A 9,420-nucleotide genomic window follows, 5' to 3' on the forward strand; every position below is an offset into this window, starting at 1 on the left:
TTTCTGTAGCCCATTGGTACGTCTTGCAAAGTTAGACATGCTGACATCAAATGGGGTTGAAGAGGCTGACCAAAGTAATCAGTATTATACTGTGCTGATATTGTAACATGCTGACCCCAACACGACAACAGCAGGCTACCCCAGACTCATCTGGAGTTCACTAAAATTCCACTTAAATAGAGGGCTTCAATCTGCTGCATGTTCAAATCTAAATGCTATGTATGACTTACAGTGTAAATCAGGGTGAAATCTGACATTTTATTTTATCTTTTTCTTCCTGATGCCATGAGTAATTACACAGAAACCAGCTCCCCTCCCCACCACCATCTTTACCAGTTAATATGGGCATATAGAGTGATTTATTTGATTTTCTCTCCCCCCTCCCCTCTTCCTGGATTCTGGGAAGAACGTGTTTGCTTAGCTTCACACGTTCGTACAGGAGGAACAGGGTGGTGATGGATATTCAGAGTGAGTGGAGCACCCATCAGGCCCTAGCCTAGGAATAGTTCCAGTCAAATTTATGCTGTATCAACTCTTGTGAAAGCCCCAGTGCTAAAATAAGGTATCCTCAGACCTTACAGATAGAGGCAACTGGAAAATTATGGATATTTTCTGTGGAAATGTTTTACTGTTTGTTAAAAACTAAAAACCTAAGGCCTTAAATGTAGTAAAAATGTATCTTTTTAGTTTTTGTGGAAGTTGTGTCTGAAAATTTTGATTTTTCTGACAAAATTCACCTTCTGAAGAAATCAGACATTTCCTAAACATTTTTTTTAGTCAGAAAGCCAATTTTATGCTCAGGCAAAATGTTTTAAAGGAATGGTCAGTCCTACTTACAAGCTAACATGCGAGAGTGATGAAAGAAACATACTAAACATAAGAAAATTATTTACACTTTTCTGAAGCGAAGGATTAGAAAAATAGAAATTTCAGAAAAAGAAATGTCTTCAATTACTCTTATTAATGCCCTGCTTTATTACATGTTATCCTGCTCAAGTATTCATAAACAATAAACTTTTAGGTTTATGAGTTAAATTTCTGGTGCCATTTAGTTAAACTGAGTCATTAAATATGGGCGTGATTCTTATTACAAAGAGGTCCCTTTAAAACATACTGACAGTATAAAGGGGTTGTAAACTGAGTATAAACATAATTTATGCCCAACTGAAGGGAAATTAAAATTGAACCCTAAATAGTGAAAAACATAAAAAATATTTTACTAAATGCAAAATGCTATCTATCATCAAGGTGATGTTCTACCCATTTCAGTAAAGCAAACAGGCAAGCAGACACATTTTTGAGTCACAAAATCTCAAGAAATGATTGCAACTATGACCTCACCTTTTTGGTAACCACAAAATCCCTTTCATGAATTCCTCTTCATATGGTACACATCTATATTTTTATATATATATAAATCACATATATGCAAAAAAGTTTAAAAATGTCTTGGTTTGGTTTTGAACTGTCATATTGTCTTTCAACTTAAACCTTCTAGGTCAAGTTTCAGAATTAAAACAAGTATTTGTGATAGAAATGCTGACATAACCTTGCTTAGAGCAGCGCTAACAGCGATTGTTACAAAGTCTATTTACTCTGGTACAGTATTAAGTAAGATATGTGAACTCACCATAGCAACCCCTGCATCACATAGCAGATATGCTGCTTCTAAGATACGGTGAATCTTTCTGAAGAAATACACATGAATGCTAGATAAACATCTATCAATTTCAAATTGTGTTTTAAAAATATTTTGCTACACAGATTAACAAAACACAATGCAAGTTGTTTTTATTTAACTTATCAATTTGTTCCAGACCTTTGACTGATGGTGCCTCATCTTCATTGCCTGCAACATGTAAACGTGGATACCTCCTTAACATCCTTTGGGGCAAAAGTTATTGCAAAAAATTATTTAGCTTCTTTGTAATGCTTTTGTCCCCTTTATTTTTTTTCTAGTCTTCATGGGAGCCCAAGTGATCCTCCTAAAGGCCTCTTTACTTCTGAAACACTTTAACTCTGATTCTACCAAGATTTTGACAAACCAGCCATTTTATGGACTTTCATAAGGAAAAGTTATTTCAAAGGAACTACTCATGTGAGTAAAGTTAAGCATAAGAGTAAGTTTTTGCAGAGGACTGTGCTTTTAATTCTGTGGCTATTTGCTTTTTATTTTCCCCACTTACCTCTTCTAATTTTTATCTTGCATTGTACCTGTCATACTGTAGGCTCCTTTTAATTGTCTTGACTTAGTCTGGTATTCTGTTTTTCACCCCAAAAATATTGTGTTTCAATCACTCTGAAGCAGTCTTCAGCATTAATTGAATTTTCTTACTTTTTTACGAGGCCAGATCTTCAACATACTGCAGACACATTATATCTTTAAAAAGACTTTTACTAATCAAGTACCAACAACTTCAGCTGGACCAAATTCTTGATAGATTTCCCATTTACAGACATCAATGTTAAATCACTTGTACTCACTATTTTTCTGCCACACTTAGAGCTCGTTCTGCTCTTTATCATGTTCATGATGTGACTGTTTTAGGTATGGGTTTCCATGCCTCACCCAAATAATATCCCTGATACCAACCCATCCTTACAGCTTCCACCCCAGTAGGTCCATGGGAGAATAGGGTGCCTCAGTCAGTTGTGATACAATCATAGTATCAGGGCAAGGCATTTCAATCTCTATTTCCTGATTTCTCCTGGTTATAGGAAAAAAAATCACTGTCACACAGCCACATAAGACTGCCAAGGAAATGCTAAGTCTCTGTATTGAGCCAGCTTGCACTGATCATTTGAAGAATTATTTGACTTGTCACTGACAACTGCATTTTGCCATTACTCCTGTACTTAACAGTGACAAAAGATGATATTGGGAAGTCTTCCTCAAACACTAGCATTAGCTTTAGCTGGGTACATAACGTGGGATATAATCAGTGGCATAAAACTGTCTAGCACCAGTATATTAAGCATAATCCTTAATTGTTGATATTTTCTTTATAAATTCCTTCTACAAAATAACCACAAAACAACTTAGACCTTACCATGTACCGTATACACCAGCCAAAAAAATGTATCCTTGCTAAAGCCCTAAACCATTACCGGCTTAATCATCAATTTCTATTATGTGTTAAGCTCCAACAGTAGCTCAGTGCTTCAGGGGGAAGATCAACACTCCTCTATAATAATCCTGCACCTCATTATAGCAGTGGTTCTCAACCTTTCTAAACTCAAGACACCTGTTGTTAGACTCAAGACACCCCCTTGGAAAATGCCAGCTTTTAGCTTTCACCATAAATGCCACATGCCTCCTGAGGCTGATGGGGCATGGTGACTGCCCACAGGTGGCAGTGGTGGTGAGGCAGGGGTGGGGGTGGCAAGTGCTGACTGGCGATCAATGACCACCCACTGATGCTGCCAGCAGCGATTGGCAACCATCTGCAGATGCCGCCGGTGGTATGGCGGGAGGGGGGGGGGGCGAGCGGGGACTGCCTGCAGGCGCCATTGGCAGTGGCCAATCTCAGGGAGTGCACATGCACTCATGTGCACTCCCTACATGTCACCAATGGCTTTGACATGTTTTTTTTTATTACAGAAAAACAATAGAGCAAGTCTTCTGTTGCAAAGAATTCAGAAAGACCACAACGGGTCAGAATGTCTTTGACACCATGGATTCCCCTTTGAAATCTCTGGGTGTATCTTGTGAATCCTGTATAGGTGTTTGCATACCTAACAGTGCTAATATTGCATGCACTCTCAACCGGGCATACATCCAAGGACACCATCGTACTCTGGTTGAGAATCACTGTGCTAGTGCTTTTCATCCACACCTCCCATGCAAGGCTTGTGATTTGAGAAGAATATTAAACATGCATATACTATTTACACATTTAGACGTGGTGATGTTCAGTGCCACCACACCCTAAATTTTAGGTATCGAGCCAGGGAATGGAATCAACAGGCCTGGGTTACATGCCTGAGTTCCTCATATGGTACCTGGGGAGATTTCCAAACTGGAGAATGGAATTAATGACAGGCCATTAAGGAACACTGAAGGCAGGAGTGTATTTGCAATCCTGCTTACATTTAGACTGTAGGCACCTATTATTAGCATGGGACAGCTCCTAATCCCCTCTGACCTTTGATTTAATCTCTATTGATAACACTTGTGGACTGATATTTATGGTTATACATTTCTTCCTGTTTTCTTTGTTTTAAAAATACTGTATAGGACAGTGAATATATATTTGAAACAAGTTTCAAAGTTAAAACCTAAGTACCGTTACCTCCTACAGCACAAAACACAACAAAGGAGGCATTCTAGTTTTGGGCCATTGGTCAGACATTTTTAAGCTAGATATCATTGAGAGGTTTGAAGATTGGTAGCCAAGACTTGGAAGTCCTGTTGTAAGTGGCTGGGTTTTCCAGGCCCCTATTATGAAGATGCCCCTTATTATGAAGATGGTGGTTGTACCAGTACCATCTGCCTTTTTTAAAAATAGCACTGGTTGCTGTATTTACCCAGGAAATGGGAGACCAAAGTTCAATGCCTCCTTCAGCCTTAGGGCAGGTGCTGGCATCCTTTTCAAACCACAAATCTAGTCCAGGAGGGGAGAAGGGGAGGGGAAGGGGGTGGAGAGATGCTTTTCCTGTGCCCATGCCAAAGCCAGACAGCTGAGGGCTGTGCCTGAACTGCTGCTGCTTCTCACAGCCTCTCACTTCCCAGCTGGGGCATGGATACAGTTTCCAGCAAATGAGGAGCAGTGCCAGGACAGCTGAAGCTGCATCCACCCTGCTGCTGCTTTATGCCACAGCTGGGAGGCAGGGAGGGGAAGTGGGGAGAGAGAAGGAGCAGCAGTGTGGACCTGATGCAGCTTCCAGCTGGAAGCTGCATCTGCGCCCCAATTGGGGGGTGGGATGGGGAGGAAGCACTGGGAGAAACAAAAGTAGCCTGGGAGCAGCTCTCAGCTGTCTTGCTCCATTGCCCACACTGCAGCCATGGGGAGGTTAGGGAAAGAAGAGAAGAAGCAGCAGCAGTAAGGGTGCAGATGAGCAGCCTGGTCCCAGCACAGCTCTTTGCTGCTTAGCCCTGGTGCCAGTGCAAGGATAGGGAGGACCCTAGAGCCCTGCAATAGCTCTGTGGGCCATATGTTGTTGAGGGGGATCTTTAACTTAGGGGTTTCAAACCCCCATCTCCCCCTTCCTAAGAAAGTGCCCTAACTATGAGGCAATAGGCTAGGTTTGGATGGGGACACTCATCTGCTGCTGAGGCTGAGCTACAGGACAGCCAAGAGTGTATGATTTCTGGACAGCCAAGAGAGCAAGATTTCAAGGAAGAAAAAAATAAATTGAGTGGGCCAGAGTGAGTGCATGAATATACTTCCTGTCTTTCTCTTAATGAACTTTATATTCTTGTCTGCCCCATATTCTAGTTTACCTGTTAGAACAGCCCCTCTCAATCTTCATTAGCCTACAGGTGGGAGCTTGGGAGTCTCTCTGGCTGAGAAGAGTACACTTGAGTCTGGTCTCCCACTTTGAGGGTGAGACTCTAACTACTAACCAGTTATGTAAACTGTGGGCACCCCTACAGCTGGTCTTTGCCCCTCTGGAGTTGTAGCCACAGAAATGTTGAGTTTGTAGATCCCAAAAGGGCTCAGGTGGGAGATATGTGCTGAGATGCTCAGTCCTACCAAAGGAACAGCTGTTCCAGGCATTCACAGTAGTAGATTTCTAGGCACCCAGCGAATTTTCTGGGGAAAATTTAGATGCCTACAATCTTTCAGATCCCTAAGGGGTTAGTTTTCTAGATTGTACTCTTGGGCTTACATGCTTAAATTCTACCCGAGTTGAACTCTGAATGTTTTAGTCCTTTGGGGGAATCTAAGCACCAGGGAAGCCAGTGAATTAGCCATGCTCACACACCAACTCCATGACAAACACCTGTGAAACAGATCCTTTGCCCTCAAGAGATAAGTAACTCCTAAGCAGATGGGCTGGCCACGACCAAAATATTATTTTTAGCCATTCAGTCAACAATAGCAGCTCAACAGAATCACAGGAAAGTAGGGCTAAAAGGGACCTCATGCGGTCATCTAGTCCAGCCCCCTGCTCAAGGCAGAATGCTCCCCAACTAAACCATTCCCACCAAGCATCTGTCTAAACTGCTCTTGAAAATTTCCAGGGATAGAGACTCCACAACTTCTCTAGGTAGCCTGTGCCAGTGCTTAACCTCCCTCATAGTCAGAAAGTTCTGCTTAATTTCCAACCTAAATTTTCTCTGCTGCAGTTTGGGACCATTGTTCATAGTCCTGTCCCCTACAACCACAGATAAAAGTATATTTCTATCCCCGTTACAATTTCCTTTCATGTACTTGGAGACTATTACCAAATCCTCCCTCAGTCTTCTTTTCTCTAGACTAAATAACCCCAGTCTTTCAGCCTTTCCTCATAAATCAAGCTTCACAAGCCTCTAATCGTATTTGTCACTTTGCTGGATTTTTTTCCAATCTATCCACACATTGCTTCAAGTGTGGAGTCCCAAAACTGAAATATATATATTACTTGAGGAGGATGCCATCTGTGTTAGGACCATGATATGACATGACAGGCATTCAATATTAAACTAACCCAGAATCATTATGTTCAAATAGGTTATAGTAATCCCGAACCATAAACCTGTTCAATCCCAGTACCAGGTCTGGGTGGTAACTATAAGAAGATCAGAACCTACCACAGCTATTCTCGACATAACTATAATTTAGGATGCCCAAAGTATGGTAAAATAAATTGTAGTAAGAACATAACCCCTTAACATTTAGAAACAAAACAAGGAGTGACAATAAATACAAAATGGAATGAGTAAATGCCATGTTTTCCAGTTCAAGAAGTATTAAAAACAAAAATACTCATCTGGGAAGAAATATTTGTTCAACATCAATTTACAAATAAATAAATAAATAAATAATAATAGACATAAAAAGGAAAATCTATTTTTTCTTAAATGTTTGCTGTTTCAGACTGATCCATTTCATTTCAATAATCTGACAATGACCTATAAATAATATATAAAATAAATATATTTTTCATGCACGAATGAAAAAAAAGTCCTGAGATATGTTACAAACACTGCTGAACTACTGAAGTGTCAACTGAAAATGGTTTTGTTCTTGCCTGGGAAAAATGTAAAATCAAGAAACTATTGTATACTAGCTACAAAGATGCTTAGAAATACCATAAAATCCCATAGAAATTAATAAATAAACCAAACCAAGGTCACTGAGTTTCCAGTTAATATACCCAGGTTTACAACTCTGCAATATTAATTAAAACACAGATCCTTATTAACAGGTTATAACCTGCAATTTTTAGTATTCCTCAAAAGACTGTAAATGAGGAATGTACTTTGTTGAAATAGGATAGTCTTTATTAAACTGACAGATAAAATTGGCTCATATCAAGTAACTTATTCCTTGAGGATTCTGCCTCTGGCAGTACTTGCTGGGGTAAAGAAAGACACAGCAGTAATAAAAAAGTGTCACTGGATACTCTGTCCTTACAAACCCAGTTATTATTTGACAATGTGTTAAATGAGCTAGTTCTGGCTCAGGATGACACTGTCATCAAGCAGCTGAAATGTCCATCTTTGTACACACATTATTCTCTTTTAATTATTACTGCAGAAAGGAGATAGAGTTTTCGCTTCAAAACACAAAGCCAAATTATGACAGTTCATTCTTAATATTCACCAAGGTTTCAAGCAACATGTATCAGGGCTGAACTTGCAGTCACCAGAGTGAGAAGAATAATGTCAAAGAATATATCTTTGATTCTTTATGAACAACTAAATCTTATTTTCACTTTATTGATGTTGTCATTTTTTGTAAGAAATTTGTTATTTGTTCTGCAGTTAACATGGAAGGAGGACAAGAAGAAATATTGATCAAGGAAGTATATCTGTTTTTAATGGAAGTGCTTCTTTTTTCAAAGTTTGTTCTAGTGTAAAACGCCTGGGTAAGACAATATTCCATTATAATAAGTTTTTACTCAAGGTCTCACTCCTGCAAAGATTTATGAACATGCTTAACATTTGAACCAAAAATCCATCCACGCTTACTGGGCTAGCATTATGAAGATATGCTGATTTCTGTAGCTATGTCTAACAGCTTTTGATGCCCCAGCCTAAACTAATTAGGATTTCATTGAGTCAACTGGGGGCAACCTTCTTCACAAACCCAGAGCATGGCGCAAACTCTGGCATTCACATCTGCACCTGCATCCCAAGCATTGAACTCCAAAGGACTTTTGTTTTAAGTTTTGACAGGCATAGATATAAGCTATGTCCATGAGAAACATGAATAATATTAATACACCTGTCCAAAGTAAAATAAAATAGCCATAAGAGTTATTCAACACAACAATTCACTTAAGGCCCTAAGTGATCCTCGCTTTTACAATGAGTAATACCTTAACTTGTAAATCTTCTCATAGCCTTGAGTTAACTATTGGTTCAGTAAATTACTTATACTATCCAATACTAGGTACATGAGATAGCTCAAACCGGTTTTAAAACCAGTGCATACAGGCTTTGAGGATGTGTCAAAATATAAAGTCTTTAAACATGATTTTGGTGAGTTTATAGATCGAACATGATGTTAGTCATAACTGCAGTTCTGAGCCTTTGGAGGGACCAGATATAATTCTAAAAAATAAAATAAATAAAAGTTTAATCCAGTCAATGAAGACCAGACCAAATAATGTCAGCACTGTGCCAACTAATTCTGGTTAAACTCTAGTACTAACATAGTTTCTGCGCTAGGAGTTTAGGGAAAGGGGCATGCATATCTTTCTACATGGTTATTCATATTATAGAGGCTACTCTTGGCTGGGGCCACTGGAACCTATTATGTACAAATACAGGCAACCCCCACTTAGCGTTCTTAATTGGTTCCCAAAAAACTGATCATTAAACAGAATAGCGTTAAGTGAAACCAATTACCTCCCTGCTGCCAGCTGTATGATGCCCATGAGCGTTATAATGAAACTCACTGAGTGTTAAGTGGAATCAGGTATCAGTGTAAAATGAGCATTACAGCAAAATAGTGCTAAGCGAAACAGCATTAAGCAGGGGTTGCCTGTAATGATAATAACTAGAGGTGCACTGATGCATCGGTTCGATATCGGATCAGTACTGATATGAAGAAAATTGTCTATACTGGAGATCAGCCCTATGGGGCTGATAATTTGGCCGATAAATGCCTGTGCTGTGCACAGCCGCAGTGCAGCACAGAGCAGAGCCGGCAGCATGGAGAGTTGCCTGCAGCTGGTAAGTCGAAAGGGGAGGGAGGAGGAAAGGGGCATGGGGGGGTAGATCAACACCCACTGCGGTGAGGGAGGGGGTAGGGACAAAGCTGCAGC

At 39.9% G+C, this 9,420-nt stretch overlaps 1 protein-coding gene and 1 long non-coding RNA gene across 4 annotated transcripts in view; one reads left to right on the top strand and one right to left on the bottom strand.

Moving 5' to 3' along the window:
• LOC109295668 overlaps positions 1 to 2,283 on the top strand; it is a 56,042-nt gene extending 53,759 nt beyond the window's left edge. Inside the window, exon 6 of the long non-coding RNA XR_002096810.1 lies at positions 10 to 2,283. This is a non-coding gene — a long non-coding RNA (uncharacterized LOC109295668). The remainder of the gene's footprint in view (positions 1 to 9) is intronic.
• The window catches only part of SLC38A4 (solute carrier family 38 member 4), a 74,432-nt gene that overhangs the window by 57,048 nt on the left and 7,964 nt on the right, over positions 1 to 9,420 (bottom strand). The window lies entirely within an intron of this gene.

The sequence above is a fragment of the Gavialis gangeticus genome, unplaced genomic scaffold (genome assembly GCF_001723915.1).
Source record: "Gavialis gangeticus isolate Ggan-Ray unplaced genomic scaffold, GavGan_comp1, whole genome shotgun sequence".
In the NCBI taxonomy this organism is placed as follows: Eukaryota; Metazoa; Chordata; order Crocodylia; family Gavialidae; genus Gavialis; species Gavialis gangeticus.